Below are 17,220 nucleotides of genomic sequence, written 5' to 3' on the forward strand. Positions count from 1 at the left end.
AGCAGTGTGGTCCTAACAGTGAGTACCATCCACCCATGCCTGGCCTGGACACAAACACTGAGAGCAAGCATCCTTGGTAACCAGATCCAGAGCCAGGCCAGGCAGGCATCTCACAGCTGAGTCCCAGGCTCAATGCTCCTGGCAGGCCCATCGTCTCCCAACTGGCAGCTGTCGGGCCCAGGAAGGCTGCCCATACTAAACTCCCAGCTCTGGGGACCAGGGAGGGATGGTGGTAATTGGGTTACATGCTTCAAGGATGTGGCTGCTCTTGGCAAGGCCACAAATTGAATTTGAAATAAATAATCCGGAGCCAAGCCACTTACGCTGTGAACAACAAGGCCTGCTTGGCAGGTCTTCCCACCCCTCCTCCTCTGGGGACACAGCCCCAAGTCCCAGAAAGGCTGGGAGAGAGCTGCAAGCCAGTCCTAGGAGTGCTGGGATCCAGATTCCTGCAAGAATGCAGGAGGGCCAGCTGACACTCACTCCCCAAAAGGGAGGAGGCTGGGACCCAGCAGACAAGTCCATAGTGATGAGTGAAGAGGGGGTTAACTAGGGCTGGGAGAGGAGGGGGAGGGGTCTGAGAGCTGAGACATATTGGGCTTCTTGCAAGCAATGGAAATGCTCTATAACGTGTGGGGGTGACGGCCAAACCACTGTGAGTCTATTTCAAAGCACTGTCGTGTCCATGTTAAACAGGCAAATTGCACTGTAGGAATTATTTCTGAATAAAACTTCTACTCAAGGGCCAGCAAGGTGGCGAGCGGGTCAAGCGCTTGCTGTGTATACCTTGGGACTGTAGAACCCGCACCCACAGGCACACCATAGCACCTGTGTGCCCCTCGTACACGCTAATAATAAATAAAGTTTTAAAAATATCCCACTTCCCAGATCCATTCATTTTCCTGCAATTCCATTTGTCTCCACAGCTGAGGAAGATTCCATTATGTGTATGCGCCACATTTCCATTATCCATTCATCTGCTGATGGACATTCAGGGTGCTTCCATTTCCTGGCTATCCTAAATAGAACGGAAAAACAAAAACTCCATGTTCTCTCCCACATGCAGACCCTAGCCTGTAATGGACACATAAAAGCGGGCGTGTAAATGTGGTTAAAAGCCTAAATAACTAGGAAGATGACTCGGAGAGACTAAAACTAGGTTCTGAAAAAGAACAGGTCTGTGAATGTACAGGGAAGGCACAAAGGAGCACAGAAACAGAAAAGAGGTTTGCTGGGAGGAGGCAAGGGGTAGGGGGGTGAGGAAGAAGAAGAATCTATTAAAACACTTTGTCTGAAAATTCCATAATGATATTTAACACTTTGTAGGATCATTTTAAAAAAACAATAAAAAAATAAAAATATCAAAATCAAATAATAAAAATATAAATAATAAAAAGTAAAGGTGTTATTCAAAATAAGAGAGAACTGTTGAGATGGCTCATTGGGCAAAGGCACCTGCTACTGATCTCTATAACCCACACGGTGGAATCAGGGAACTGACCTCTGACCTCCACACTTGTGATGCTTCATGTATACACGCAATAAACAAGTGAATAAATGTAATGAAAAGGAGAGAGGGAGAGAAGTAGAAGGTTGGGAACCAGCATGACTTTTCACAGATACAACTCCCTGCCCCAAAAATAAAAACTGAAAGTCTCAGGTCCTGCCGTAGTAACAAAGGTTTGCAAAAATGAATCAATCCAAAGCTGCAGCACAGACAAGTTAATCCTGTTGCTGGAAATCAACAGAGGACAAGGAAGCCCTGGGATTCTGCCCCAACTCCATGGTCCCGGAAAAAAAACCAAGCTCAGGCATTTCAGCTCAGGGCTCTTGGCCTCTGACCAATAAGCAGCTTAAGCTTGCAGAGAACCGGGAAGGAAGGTCAAAAATGGTAGGAGGGTTATGTGATTCAGGGATACTCAGAAGTAAAAAGGTAAAAAGGACTCTGCTGTCTAGCCTCCCTTCTCCCTCAAGGCACAGAAGGGTCTGAAGTGGATCTGATTAGCCGGCCAGGCTCCAGTGTGCAGAGTCTAGGCAGCCATCTGCAAAGCCTGAAACTCAATAGAGAACTTGCTAACAGGGTTGGTGCCTGCTGTGGGCTGCCACCGTCAGCTTCAGCCAGCTCCAGCGTGACCACAGGAGATAACCGGCCAGAGACTGTGGGCTCATTATCCTCCCCCTCGTCCACCCTACGCAGAATGGCTTCCCCAGGCTTCTGCTGCCACCTACAGCACGAGAGACGAAAGGCAGGTCCCGGGCCAGACCCAGCAGAGCGGGCTTCCAGAACCAAAGCGAGCCAGTTTGAGCCTAACTCCCCACACCACGTCCTTCCCCAGACCTTCATGCAGCCTGAGGAAGCCTTATGTAAGCCTTCTACCCACTTTTACCCCATCCACTGCGTCATACACGCCCCTGCAATGTACCCTGGGAAGCCCCCTACATATCAGCTCTTTTACAAGTGTGTGAGGGCATCCACACCTCTGCTCTGCTTTGAGATCACCCAAAGACATCCTGGGCCCTCTGCCCATACCAGCTGCCCTCGCTAACACGCTAACACCATAGCGCCCACCCTCTACTCTGAGAAACTCCTCCGGATCCCTGTCCTTGGTTTAGCTATCCATAGCCTCCCTCTGCAGACCTACCTGGCCTGGCCACTCCCATAACTGACAGTCATCAGCCTCTCCTATGTCAACTGCTACAGTAATCATGGCTGTGATCTGGATGTCCCCTTATACTGGAGGGTCCCAAATCTAAGAATAGCCTAACATACTATTCATTCATAAGTAAATGAATAATTATAAATAAATAAATGGGAAAGAAGAGAAGGAGGAAGGAGGGGGAAGAGGAGTAGAAGGGAAGGGAGAGCAGGTAGAGTGTTTACCTAGCATATACACAACCCTCAGCTGAATTCTCAGAACCATATAACCCAGGCATAGTGTGTATGTCTATAATCTCAGCACCCAGGAACCCGAGGCAGGAGAATCAACAGCTTCAAGGTCATCCTTCATTACAGAGTGAGTTCAAAGCCAGCCTGGGCTACATGAGACCCAGTTTCTTTCAAAAACCAGTCTGGTCCCTGGACTCCAGGCCAGCAGGAGCCCTTTGCATGTGACCCTCGCAGTAAAGTCCTCAGAGTTGGGCGGAGTCTCCATGGAGGAAGGAGTCACAGGATGCATGGCAGGACACAGCTGGAGAGTGGATCCCAGAACAGGAGCACCTCAGGCCATGGGCTGTGATCCTTTCTTTCAAGCCTCCTGCACCCCACTCCTTTTTCCCACAGTACCTCTCCTGCTGGAACAACAGCAGGGCAGGTTTCATGGTAAGACAGGGCAAAAGTGCCATCTTGGCTCTTCTCATTCTTATGAAGCTATCAATGTCCACAGGGCACCCAGCCCTCATGACCTCACCTGACTCCAATTTCCTCCCAAAGACACCAGCTCCAGATGCCACAGACATGAATCTGGGGAGAAGGTTTCCAGCATGGAGCCTTCCAACCACAGTGCAACGCTCAGAACCAGTTTCTCTCCCTACCCTGGTCTCTCCGACTCTCACCCCACTCCCTCATCTAAATGTACTTTCCTTACCTCTAGGTTAGGAGCCCCAGGAAGGGGATGAGAAGGCTGTTGGGTGGGGAGGGGGAGGAGATGACTCCATCAATCTCAAGTGCTTGCTGTACACGCCTGAGCATGAAGACCAGGAGCCCATGGGGGCAAGGGCATCATGGGCCACAATCCCAGGTCTGGAGAAATACACAGGAGGTCCCCACAGCTCACTAGCCATCTGGCCAAGCCAAATCAGACAGTTCTGAGTTTATAAGAGACTCTGTCTCAGAAAACCAATTGGAGAGCACCTGAGGATGGCACTCAAGGTTGACTGGCCTCTGTATGCTCACGTGTATGACGCATCCATACACATATGAACACACTTACACAAGAAGGGGGAACTCCCATTGAACATGCAGCATACACCAAGGTTCCGGCGTGTTTCAGAACTCACAAGACAGGCCACCTGGAGCCACAAAAGCCTGGAACACCAAACTAAACGTAGTTGGATTTGCTAAGAGCCATGCACAAGGCATGTCCAAAGTGACAGGAAAAGCACGTGTCTCATCAAAGAGGAAAAGGCCCCAAAGGATTTCAAAGATAATAATAGCAAAAATAAATTTCAAGAGCAGATCTAAATGCACCAAGCCTGGCAAGCGATGAAAATTACCATCCCCGCTAGTGGAAATGTCAATTCAAACTTCATTTGTAAAACGGTTCAGGCTCTGATTGCAAAATTATTATTTCATATGAGAAAGAGAACTATGTGGATAAAGAGCGGGTGGCAAAGTTTTTTTTAAAAAATATTTAATTTCCTCAAATATCCCCTCCCCCAAAACAAAGCAAAACAAATTTAACATTAAAAGTTGCGCAGGATAATTGCAGATGTAAATATCACTTAGTGCAGATGCTGAGAGTAAAATGTAATTATGACTCATGGGGAATCGATGGCAGCCAATGATAAAATCCATGGTCTGGATCTTTCTGCTGAGCAGAAATGGATTCACACTCCGGCTGTGGTTTATGTGTTTTTTAATTGAAAATGAGCTATACGCGGAAATTAATCTCAATCCATGAATGGGGTAACTGATGCAAGTAAATACATGGCAGTAATAGCTGCTGAACTCGCAGGCGAGGCCAGAATGTCCAAGGACAAACCTTCTCCCGCCACCAAGAACCCCTGCTCTTCAAAGTCTTTACTGGGCCCTTTCCTCCCCAGCCTTGTGGTCCCAGTTGTGACCAAAGGAGGTCTTACTCGTCCCCCCAAAGGCCATCAAATATTTAAGTGGGATAATATCTGATTAAAATACTCAACATTATGATTTGAGTCCAAAATAGTTCCCACAGGCTCATGGGTTTAAATGCGTGGTTTCCAGCAGATGGCGCTGTTTGGAGAGGTTGAGGGAAGTTAGAGAAAGCGGCTAGAAGGCAGGCTTTGGAGGGTTAGCACAGCCCCACGTTTGGCCTAAGTGCTCTCCGAGATGTTTGGAATGGTCACCCCAGATTCCCAGCCTGGGATCAGGAGTCTGATTGCCCCGGTTTTCACCTGGGTCCTATCCCTATTCCATTCATTCCACTGTGTCACGGCAAACATCCTGCCAGCTCCCCAGAGGATGCGGGTATTCCTCATCCGCCATGGGCTCAAGAAATTGTTCAACTTTAGGAGAGAGGGAGGAGGTGCAGAAACAAGACCCTCTGCCACTGTCCCCTCTGCCTGTGGACAGACCAACGAGTTCACTGCATTTCTCCCCAAACGGTCACCCAGACTTCTGGTAAAAAGGTCCACAGATGCCCCTGAGTCCCTCATTGCCCAAGCCCTGTGGTAGCTCTCAGTTAGTATTTCCTTGTCTCCCCAGCACAGGAAGACCGACCCGGTGAGTCTCCCTGACACCAGGTTGCCTACCCTAACTTCAAACCTGGAATTTGAATGCTGGGACTCAGGTAAGAAGGTACTGAGAGGAGCACAGTTTGCATCAATCAGACAGCACAGAACTATCTGGAAAAATGCATGTAACGAATCCAGGTTCAGGAGCTAGGAAGCTAGCTTGTCAAAAAATGTCTGCTGAATAAGTCTGCCACCCAAACCCATGTGAGAAGCCAAGTGTGGTGATACACACCTATAATCCTAGCACTAGGGATATAGGGAAACCCTCCGGGGCTTGCTGGCCAGTCAGCCTAGCCAATCAGCTAGCTAGTTCCATGGTCACTGATAGGCCCTTATGTCTCAAGACATAAAGTAGAGAGCAATAAACATCAACCTCTGATTTACACACACAGAGAGAGAGAGAGAGAGAGAGAGAGAGAGAGAGAGAGAGAGAGAATCAGCTTCCTTCTGGAGCCCTGGCAGGGACACATCACCCAGTCTCAGATCAGAAATGAGACGAAGAAACCTTGTCTTCAGGCTGGAGCGCAGCCCCAGCTCCACCACAAGGAGAGGTCCTCTGGATCCTCACGGCCCCCATGAGAAGTCTCTCTACTGCTGGCCTTCTGAAATTCTTTTGTGTCTCTCTTCCTCTGTTCTCCTTCTGCTGTCTGCTCTAGAGCAGATATAAGCATGACAGGGTGGCTCATTTGGTATTTTGGCTTCGGCTGCAAAATCACCTTCCCTCAAACTGGCATTTAATCAGTCTCTGGTGTGTTACCTGCATTTGCACTCCGGATCTCTAACAGAGGCAATGAGGAAGGTTTCAAACATTAAAGCTTAATAATGAGGCAGGAGAACATAGTACCACTGCATCAATACCCGGCCTTGTCTCACCAGGGAAAAATCAAGGCAGTCCCATCCATCTTGCCAGATCCGGACTGTCACTCATGATCCACTCCTCTTCCACGCACCCAGCCTGGGTGTGCCTGAAAAGCACTATTAACCAGCACTAGGAAACACCCACCAATAGAGGGGAGAGTTGTCTATGACGCTAACTAAGGCAGTACTTTCTGTATGCGTGAACATGCTTCAAAGTGGAAGCCAATTCTCTCTGTAAATGAAAATCCCTCACCCAAAAATACAAATTTCTGGGCACAAACATAATGTCGCAAATAGAAAATTCCATACCTAAGCTGAGTCAGGCCTCAGCTAGGGATCCTGCCTAGACTTCCCCAGTAGGGGCTGGGGTTGTGGCTCAGCGGTAGAGCACCTGCCTATCATGGGCAAGACTGTGGGTTCCATCCCCAATACTGCATAAAGAAAGGGTAAGGCAACACCTTACCCAAAACATAACCATTCTGAAGTTAAGGGGATTGTTTTGTTTTGTTTTTGTTTTTTCTAAAATGCCTTTGGATACATGTATAAGTGTACACAAGCCATAAAAAATGTGTTTAATATCGAGTCCTATCTCCAAGGTCACTCATTATGAATTTACAAACATCTCAAAGTCTGCAGACACCGCCAATCCAAAACACTTCTGACCTAGCATGTGTGGAATGGAGGACACTGAAACCTGCTCGTTCAAACAGCTGGGGTTTTGGGTGGATTGTTCACCAGAACAGGGGTCCTGCAGGAGGAAGAGAGGAGCCTGCAGAATGCATCTGGAATGGGTCCATGTGCTCACATTTGAACACTTGGTCCCAGTTGGTGCCGGTATTTGAGGAGGTTGCAGAACTGAGTGGGTCACCGAGGGTGGCCTGTGAAAGTTCTAGCTTGGTCCCATTCCATCTCTTTCTGCTTCCTGATCACTTTGAGGAGACTGTTTTGCTCTCGATCCCACCATCTCTATGGCTCATTGAGACTCAATGAAGTCAAGGGACCATGAACTACAACCTCTGCAACCCAGAACCAAAAGTTATCATCCCAGAGACTTGTCACAGTGATAGAAAGTCTCAAGAATGCTAGGAGGTTGTCTGGAGGAGGAAAAATCAGGACAGCAGGCCAAGCCAGAACTGGAGTCCTGAGGCACAAGGACTACCCAAACTGGGTACTCATTGACAACTCTTTATTCTGTAAAGTTCTGATGTGGGAGTGTCATATCAATCTGTTGATTTCATTGGTTAAGTAATAAAGAAACTGCTTGGCCCTCATAGGTTAAAACATAGATGGGTGGAGTAAACAGAACAGAATGCTGGGAGGAAGAGGAAGTGAGCTCAGACTCGACAGCTCTGCTCTCTGGAGCAGACGCCATGCTCCCCTCTCCCCAGCAGACGCGATGAAGCTCCGACCCAGGATGGACATAGGCTAGAATCTTCCTGGTAAGCGCTACACACATGAATAGAAATGGGCCAGGCAGTGCTTAAAAGAATACCGTTTGTGTGTCGTTATTTTGGGGCATAAGCTAGCCAGGCAGCCATGAGCCAGGCTGTGGGAAGAGGCCTGCAGCACCCTACTACAGATGGCGCCCAGACATGGGGCACTGAAACTACTTGAGAAAGCTTGGGAAAGAATAGAGTAAAGCATGTTTTCTTGGTAGCAACAATTTCTTGGGTTTGCTCTGCTTGCTAGAGGCAAGGAAGCGCTCTCATCTAAGAGAGGCTTCCTGACTCAGCTTTAGCTGCAAAATCCTGCAGCTCATTAAGAGTTCCTGCCACGAAACACTTAAATGGTATTGATAAAAGCTGACTGCATGCTTGTTTGTTTTCAGCTGTAGCAGGAAAAAAGTTGTGCTGTTTTAAAATGCTGGCATTCTGGTCCGTTCTGCCAAGGCAAACTCTGACTCTGAGGCAGGAGGTCAGCTACAGAGAGAGCATTTGAGTTTTGTAGCTTGTTTGCTGGCAAGGACCTTGAAACGCCACAGAGTTGTGGTGATAAACATGGCTACAGCCGGTACCTCCTCCGCCATGAGGCTGGAAAGCTAAGGAATGGGCTGAATCTAGCCAGCAAAGCCACGGCTTTAATCCTAGCCATATTGCTCAGTAATTTAAAGGCTCATGTGGTCAGAAAAAGAGAGAGAGATACAATAAAGAGAGATTCAAAGACAAAGAAAATTTCTAAATTGTTTACAGTGTGTTAAAAGTATATGCAGGCTAAAAGTTCTTTAAAAAAAAATAAGGAAGAAGGAGAGCAGTTGGGTGTGGTAGTACACACCTTTAATCCCAACACTTAGGAGACAGAGGGAGATTGACCTCTGTGACTTCAAGGTGTGGTAGCACATGCCTTTAATCCCAATGCCTGGGAGGCAGAGACAGGCGGATCTCTGAGAGTTCAAGGACAGCCTGGTCTACAGAGTTATTCCAGGACAAATATATACAGAAAATATAAAACAAAAGTAAAAATAAACAAAATAGAGTTAAAATAAAGCTGCACAAAGATGGAAAATACACAGAGAATCTTGATACTGTATGCTATTATGCTCTCTTTGAATTGTTTGAATGCTGAGGAAGGAGCAACAGATGCTAAAAGATATTTGTTTATAAATGCTGCTGAACTAATCCAAGATAGATATTTTCAAAATACCTTGACTTCAGAATTTGGATCTAAGGACATGATACTTTGGAAAAGAGTTTCTTCTTTTGTTTTCACAGAGGATGAGACCCTGTGGATTTCTTCTATTTCAATATGGTATGATAGACCACGCCCTCCTGAAAGGTTGCTGTGAACACCTTCAGAAAATTACTTTGCTCAACTGCCGACTGTGATGAACCTAGCAGACAGGTTATCCCATAAAAGACCCGAATAACAGCGCCCCCATTCAGCAGGAAGCAGTTTGGAGAGAAATAACTACGTCCATATTCCCAAATATTGTTTATAAATGTTCTTTTATATTTAAAGGGGGATATGATATAGGTATGAATAATTTGCAATGATATGGATTTTGCTTTAGTGATTTAAATTTAAGGTCAATTTTGTTATATGTATATGTATTTCTGATATTGATTAAGGTATTGTGACTGTGTAGCTCATGTAAAAATGTTATGTATATAAGTTGTTAATGAATAGTTATTTATAATAGTCAAGTTTGTAGTCATGTTAGATTTTCTAGATGTGCATAGATATATTTTAGATAGACATTCTTCATATCTTTCAAAGATTATAAAATATGGCATTTTAAGTGTTTTAATAACTTAGGGTTTTTCATGACAATGAGACACTCTGCTCCTGGCAGCACCAATCTACTTTAAGAAGAAGATGGGCATCGAAGAGGCTCCTTATGGAGTTTGATAGCCATTTGGGCAAGAAACTGCTCTTGCCTGGACTGTTGCATAAACTGAACACAAAGAACCCGCAGAGAGAGGACTGCTGAACTTGCCTAAAGGTGAGATGATCTTTCAGGGTTCCTGATTTATGAAAGTGTCTGCGAGACATTCTGCAGGACACAGCAGATAGTGACTGAACTGCCTTTGAAATTTCCTGCTTCATGGAAATGTCTCTGGATACTATGGGCCTGAAGGCTGAAGATTGATGCCCCAACGGTACAGAGGAACTTTGGGTGACTGTACAGGCAGCAAGATGTCTCTGTCATTTCTAGAGTTTTGAAAATTGCTTACTTTTTGTTTGCTTAGGTAATATTGTATTCTTCTGGAGTCTTTGATGTAGTTGAAGAATAGATAGATAGTTATAGTTATAGTTTTCCTTAGTTATGATAAAGATAAAATAGATGTAAATATTATAATTCTTGATAACTGTTTTGTTATATGTAGTTTTGCTATGTTAAAGTTAAAGCCTTCCTTTTATTGTTTAAACAGAAAAAGGGGAAGTGATATGGGAGTGTCATATCAATCTGTTGATTTCATTGGTTAAGTAATAAAGAAACTGCTTGGCCCTCATAGGTTAAAACATAGATGGGTGGAGTAAACAGAACAGAATGCTGGGAGGAAGAGGAAGTGAGCTCAGACTCGACAGCTCTGCTCTCTGGAGCAGACGCCATGCTCCCCTCTCCCCAGCAGACGCGATGAAGCTCCGACCCAGGATGGACATAGGCTAGAATCTTCCTGGTAAGTGCTACACACATGAATAGAAATGGGCCAGGCAGTGCTTAAAAGAATACCGTTTGTGTGTCGTTATTTTGGGGCATAAGCTAGCCAGGCAGCCATGAGCCGGGCTGTGGGAAGAGGCCCGCAGCACCCTACTACAAAGTTCCACTGTCCCAATACACCTAATCAGCTCTACTCCCATGACGAACAGAAGATACAAAAGTATAGAAAAAAGGGTGTGGCCACGTTGCAATAAAACTTTTTTTTGACAAACACAAGCAAGGGCCTGTGAGTCCCCATGGGAATCTCATAATCTGGGGTGACAAAAGGTGATAACAATCCCACAAGGAAGATGGAAATTTGTATCAAATATTTTCTCCATAAAGGTCACTGCTTGAAGGTCAGAAGGAAGAGATTAAAAGTCTCTGCACCAATCTAATGGAGAAGATAACCATCACTCCATCCATTGAGTCAACCACAGGGCTATTGAGGATGCTGGACTGTCTCTGCTTCGGGTACTCTGTCCCGTTCTGTTTGTCTGTCTGTCTGTCTGCTTGTTTGTTTGTTTAGATAGGCTCTTACTACATAACCCAGGCTGGCTTCAAACTCACTGTCTTCCCATCCTAGACTCCCAGAATTCCATGTGTGTTCACTACATCAGGCTCTGTCTCACTATTTCTTAATTAACTGCTCTTCAACCTCGGTTTCAGCTCATAGTAGTCATTTGGGAAGTACACTCCTGGGGTTTCTCACCCTATCAAGGAAGCTTAGCAGCTCAGACTTGACTTTCACCACATTCATCTCAACTTGGTGCAGGATTCCTGACAGTTTCTCTGTGCTCATTCGACCACAGACTACGAAGGCTCCACTTGGCTGGGGCCCACATAGCTCTGAGCCGGGCATGAAAATGAGAGGAGGTTACTCACAGAACTGACCAAAACTCACCTGTGACAAGAGGTGGGACTAGATTCGGGTTCTCAGCCTTTGGGGACACACCAGCATCTTGTACGAGGCTGGTGCACCAGCTTCCCAGGCCCTCACCTCACAGTCCTTCAGGCTGTGGGACTTGACGGATGCTGAGGTTTTGCAGTTCCAAGCAACTCACAGATGCTGCTGGCCAGGGGCTCACAGTTTACATGCTCAGCTCCATCAGGGTCCAGAGGTGCCGATGACATCAGGTGGGGTCGGTACGTGGGCACTTTTTCCATCCTCCCTGGGGCTGAGACATGGCTGTCCATTTACCTACTGTTCTGTGGTGTCACTTGGTTTTAATTGTATCCAGACTTGAGGATGGCTGAGCTGAAAGACGTTTACACTTCAAGATATGCCTTTGGGGACTTGGAATGCCTTTGACTGGGTCCACAGCTGCAGTTTGAGAGCATTTGAGAATAGCCTCATGAATGGAACCTTTGTTCCACTCACTGATCTCTCAACAGGGAAACTCCTGGGACACACGTGAACAGCCGATGAATATCGTGGAGTTCAGAGAAGACCCCTCAGCACTGTGAACATGGCAGGCACCAACCTACTTCCTTGTTGTAAAAGCCCCACAAAACATATACACAACAAGGTATCACATCCTCCTGTGGGTACATTGGGGTCTATCACAGGCTGAGTTGCCACAGCTATGAGGGTGTCTGTGATCTGATGAACATGGCCATTTCCCATGGATGAAAGACACCAGATAGAAAACACACAGTACTGGTGACCCCAGTGATTAGGAAGATGGGCATGTGTAAAATTAGCCCCCCCCCAGCCTTAGAATGCCGAAAGCACTCAGCGGGAGGGGTGTCTGGGTAGGGGGTAACGCCACTGACCTCCAAACCCATAGCTTCTGAATCCCCAATTCTACAACCATGGATGAAACCAGTCACCCACTGATGCCTTATAACTCCCAAACAGCAATGTGAATGCCATCTATCTATCTATCTATCTATCTATCTATCTATCTATCTATCTATCTATCTCTTATGATAGGTTTTTATAGATTTGAATTTTTGAATTATCAGAATCCCCTAAATAATCCATCATAAAAAGATAGATGATAGATGATAGATGATAGATAGATAGATAGATAGATAGATAGATAGATAGATAGATAGATAAAAGTAGATAGATAGATAGATAGATAGATAGATAGATAGATAGATAGACAGATAGATAGACAGATAGATAGACAGATAGATAGACAGATAGATAGACAGATAGAGAAAAGTAGATAGATAGATAGACAGACAGACAGATAGATAGTAGATAGATAGATAGATAGATAGATAGATAGATAGATAGATAGATAGTAGGTAGGTAGATAGATAGATAGATAGATAGATAGATAGATAGACAGATAGTAGATAGATAGATAGATAGATAGATAGATAGATAGATAGATAGGCAGGTAGATGGCATTCACATTGCTGTGTTGGGAGTATAAGACATCAAGAGATGATGTAGGAAATGGTTAGTATGTGGGATTCATACGAGACTCTAAAGCCTGCTATAGAAGAGATTAGTATGTCCTCGGGTCTGTGTATCTATGGCTGTCCCAGAATCAGTCTTCCATGGATCCCAAGAAACAAGGAATCTATTCATGGATGAGGATTCTCGCATCCTAAATCTGTTCTATAGCAGTCTCTCAGGCTGTCCCCTTGGTATCAGTTACCTAGATGAATGTTTGCTTTACTTGAATTTGAAAGAAGAAAAGTTTACCGAAAGTTGAAACAAAAACACCAGTCATGCTCAAGTCTGAGGTAGCTGTACCTCAACTCAAGGCCTGCAGGGGGTGCCACGGCCTCATGAACTCGACTCTGGTGGCAGGAACTCCCTGGCTTCCCTGAGATTTCAAGACAAGAGAACCCTGGAGGCTCAAAGCTGATAGAGGACTGGCCATAGGAGCCAAGCTGGCCACTCTTGGCTCCCCAGCCCTGAAGTAGGCCCTATGACAAGCAGAATATCCCTCTCCGAAAAGCTGTCAGCACCCCAGAGAAATTCTTCCAGAAAGAGGTCAGGCAGTAACGTGCCATCCTCAACACCTCCTCCTCCTTGGCTCTGGACGTCCTAGCACAAACATGGGGGCACACAGCTAAATGGCAGGGCAATCTGCTCTCAAGTCGCTGCTCCGGCATTGGGACACTGGGGTGACCTTGAGTAAAACTCTTGATTGCTAACTCCTGTTCTACGGGAGGTGGCACCAATGACTTCACAGAGTCTTGGGAGGTTTTGATGAGGTCAAACGCGCGCTGGCCACAGGGCTGGGGAAAGCACTTGCTGTGCTGGTGTAAAGACAAGGATGGGTCCCCAGCACCATGCAGGGTTGGATGTGGTAGCACGCATCTGAAACCCCAGCGTTCCCTCAGGGAGTGGGAAGGTGGAGACAGGCCTGGAATACGCAGAGGACAAGAGACACAGTCCAAAGTGCAGTGAGAGGTGAGGACCGACGCACAAACGTACGGGGCAGGGGGGCTACTGTACACAGTGTCTTCTCCCTGCGTCACAAGCAACTCATCACTGCAGGGAACTAGGTGAGCCCAGCTCAGATGGCCCTCCCCTCCCCAGGCAGCACATATGACCCCACAGTCAGAAGTCACATTCCCTGTGCCTTCCATTCCTGAACCCTGAGACATCAGTAGCTAAGGATGGCTCAGATTGGTGCCCACAGCTGAAGGCCAGCAGGCTAGCAGTGCGAAGCACTGTCTCAATAAACCTGACCTGAGCCTGACCTCCCTCCAGCTGCTCCAGCTGTGACGCATCCTCCCATTGGCGCTTGCAGAGCCAGGAAGGCTGGCAGGTCCTGGTATACAAAAGAAGATGGTAGGCAAGCCCAGGCTGACCTCCACATCATTGTCCAGTCAACCGCGTGACCTTGGGAAAGCAAATGGATCTCTTTGTCTCTGGCTCCACAAGGAAGCCCCCCCCCCCTTCAGGGTGCTAGGACAGTGAGGGTACTTCTCTGGGATGGGTCAAGCACGTGGCATAGAACAGAACCCAGGCAGGTTTGTGGGCCTTGTCTGGAAGGTACTGAGTTTCAGGATGTAATAGTGACAAACAGCTATGCCAGCCAATGGTAAGGATGTTGTGCTCTTATGTGCAACCGCTCTGAGCAGATGCTGACTGTACTTGTCACTACTTGTCAGACACAGACCTCGAGAGAAAAGACCAAAACACCCTCTTTCCAAGGTCACAAGTGTCAAGTTGAATGTGAGTCCCAGTCTGTCTGGTTTCAGGACTGTTGCATTTGGTTTGGGTTTTTTAGACGGGGTCTTGTTATGTACCCCAGGCTGCACACAAACCCATCATCTTCCTGCCTCAACCTCCCAAGAGCTGAGATTATAGGCATGAACCCCCAGAACTCTTCTTCTAGTCCAACTATGTCAGAATTTAAATTATCCCAGGGCCCAGCCCTTGGAAGCAAACTGTGGAACTTAGGATGATGGTGTCCAGTTCTCCATTCTCTGGAACAACTGATCGGTCCTCAGGTCCTGCCACATACACAAGCCCTCAGCTGCATGCCAAAGCTTGGGAACAATCAGGCGAGGTCACAGAAAAGGTTCAGGGGACCAAGATGAATGATGCCATCTGCCCCGTGGAACCCCATAATGCAGATGTACACAGCCACCTCCACATCCTACCCATGGGGCTGTAGTGTCAGATGGAGCTGGGTATAAGGCTTGGCTGCTGTCCACCAACTGTGTGACTGTGGATGAATTAGGGCATCCCTGTGTGCCTTGACACCCTTACCTGGGAAAGCACAGCTACTTCTAGAAGAGAACTTGCCAGGAAACATCCCTGCCAAGACTTCATGACATGTGGCTCAAAGTTCCTGATACAAGTGCAAATGATTCATCTATTGTCACCATCATCTCCACCACCATCACCTTCATCCTCACCACCACCATTACCACCGCAATCATCACCATTCCCTTGACTGCCAACACCATGGTCATTCTTCACCATCATCACTACTGTTACCACCATCACCACTATCCCATCACTATCAGCATTACCACTGTCTCTATCACTACCATCATCAGGACCACTACCATCATCACACCTCCTCATGAAGATCTCCACCATCATCATTACCACCATCGCTATCACCATATCACCATTACCACTATAATCATCATAACCATCCTCACGGTTACCATCAGTATCAGCACCATAATCACTACCCTCACCATTGCCACAACTACCATCATTTGGTCCTTCTAGAAAGCGATATGAGAAGACAGATCCATCGCCATGCTTGCTCCTCTGACAACACATTATCATGGCTTTAAAACCAGGCTCCATCTCCAACACTCACCAAGGAAAGAGATCCTCATGTCATCTTTTGTGTTTCTTCACTCGTTTCTTTTTCATCCACAAAATCCTGTTTCCTCCCGCTTGGCTATCCACTTGTAACCCTTCCATTAGGAGCAAAGATATTCTGCAAAGAGCCATTTGTGCCTCTTCCTTTGGCTATCAGATTATTGAAATATGCAGTGGTCCCCAGGAAACTGGAACTTTTCTCCTTCTGGAAGGAAAAGACTGGGGCCATGGTTCTAGACCGAGGAAGAACTTGTCTCTGAGAAAGAGATTGCACAGTTTGGACAACTTGTCAGACCACCTCCCTGGAGAGGCAGAGTCTCAGCAATGAAGATGGGTCTGATAATGGGTCAACAGTAGCATGCAGAACCACACTTTGACTGGACCTGCACACCTATGTGGACTTTAATTTAAACCTGAATTTCGTGTCAGCAGCAAAGATAGGCTGGAGATCACTGGACTTCTTTTGTGCCTCTTTCAATGTGACCACACTGAAGAAGTCTCCTTTCTCTGTTTCCTCTTTAACTGGCCTATCAATTAAAGAGGGGCTGGATCTTGCCCCTCAGAGTACCCAGGATCCATGCTCTGACCCTAACATGTTCACTCACTGTGCTGAGGGAAGCGACTTGCTGAGACAGATGCTGCCCTAAAGACAAGTCTGTCTCCACTCAGCTACACCACAGACCTTCCATCAAGCCCGGAGTTACCAAAGCCCTGATGGCATCCCAATGATGGCCCATGAAAAATTCTAAGGTAGGATGCCCCACAAACCCACCTCACAATGCCTGTGAGTTCTGAGTGTTGCCCTGATCCATGGAGCTCGGGGGATTTGCTCCATGTCAGTCTTCTCACAGGTGTTTGCCTTAGGAGAGGATTGTGAGGCAAACTTCAGTCTGTGAGGAGTACGAACAACAAGCTGGCAGGCGCTGAAGCGACAAGTTCACTGCTCTTCACGCTTCGGAGCATGGACCCTCACAGACAAGCTATCAGTCTTCACTATCCAATTAGAAGGGAGGAGACCAGACCTGATTAGATTCAGAGGAAGTCTGGGTAAGCTCAAGCAACTATAATTCCATGGCACAAGCAGAGATAGGGAGGAGGAACTATGGGATTCCATAAGTAAGACTTCCTATAGGGATGTCTGAAACCAGATATGGGAAAGAGCAGCCATTACAAACCCACAGAGATCAAATGTACCTTGATTGACTAATAATGTCTGGTCTAGAGCCAGATGTGAGGAAGAGTAGTCTTTGCCTATCTGTAGAAACCAAATGTGTTGTGATCTTCATGATGTCTGCTAGGGACATGGAAGAGCATGTGGTGAGATTAATGTCACACATGCTGATACTGAGGCTTTGTATATGACTCCAGAAGAGCAGGGCTCGCTGTGGAGCCCTGAGTCTCTGATCTACAATGGGAGTATCTGCAGTACTCCCTGCAACAGCATGCTTTGTCAGACACTAGAGTGGGAATATCTGCAGTACTTCCTACAACAGCATGCCTTGTAAAACGTGTTCAGGGCTCTGCATGCAAA

Source organism: Chionomys nivalis, chromosome 7, assembly GCF_950005125.1.
Source record: "Chionomys nivalis chromosome 7, mChiNiv1.1, whole genome shotgun sequence".
Taxonomy (NCBI): Eukaryota; Metazoa; Chordata; class Mammalia; order Rodentia; family Cricetidae; genus Chionomys; species Chionomys nivalis.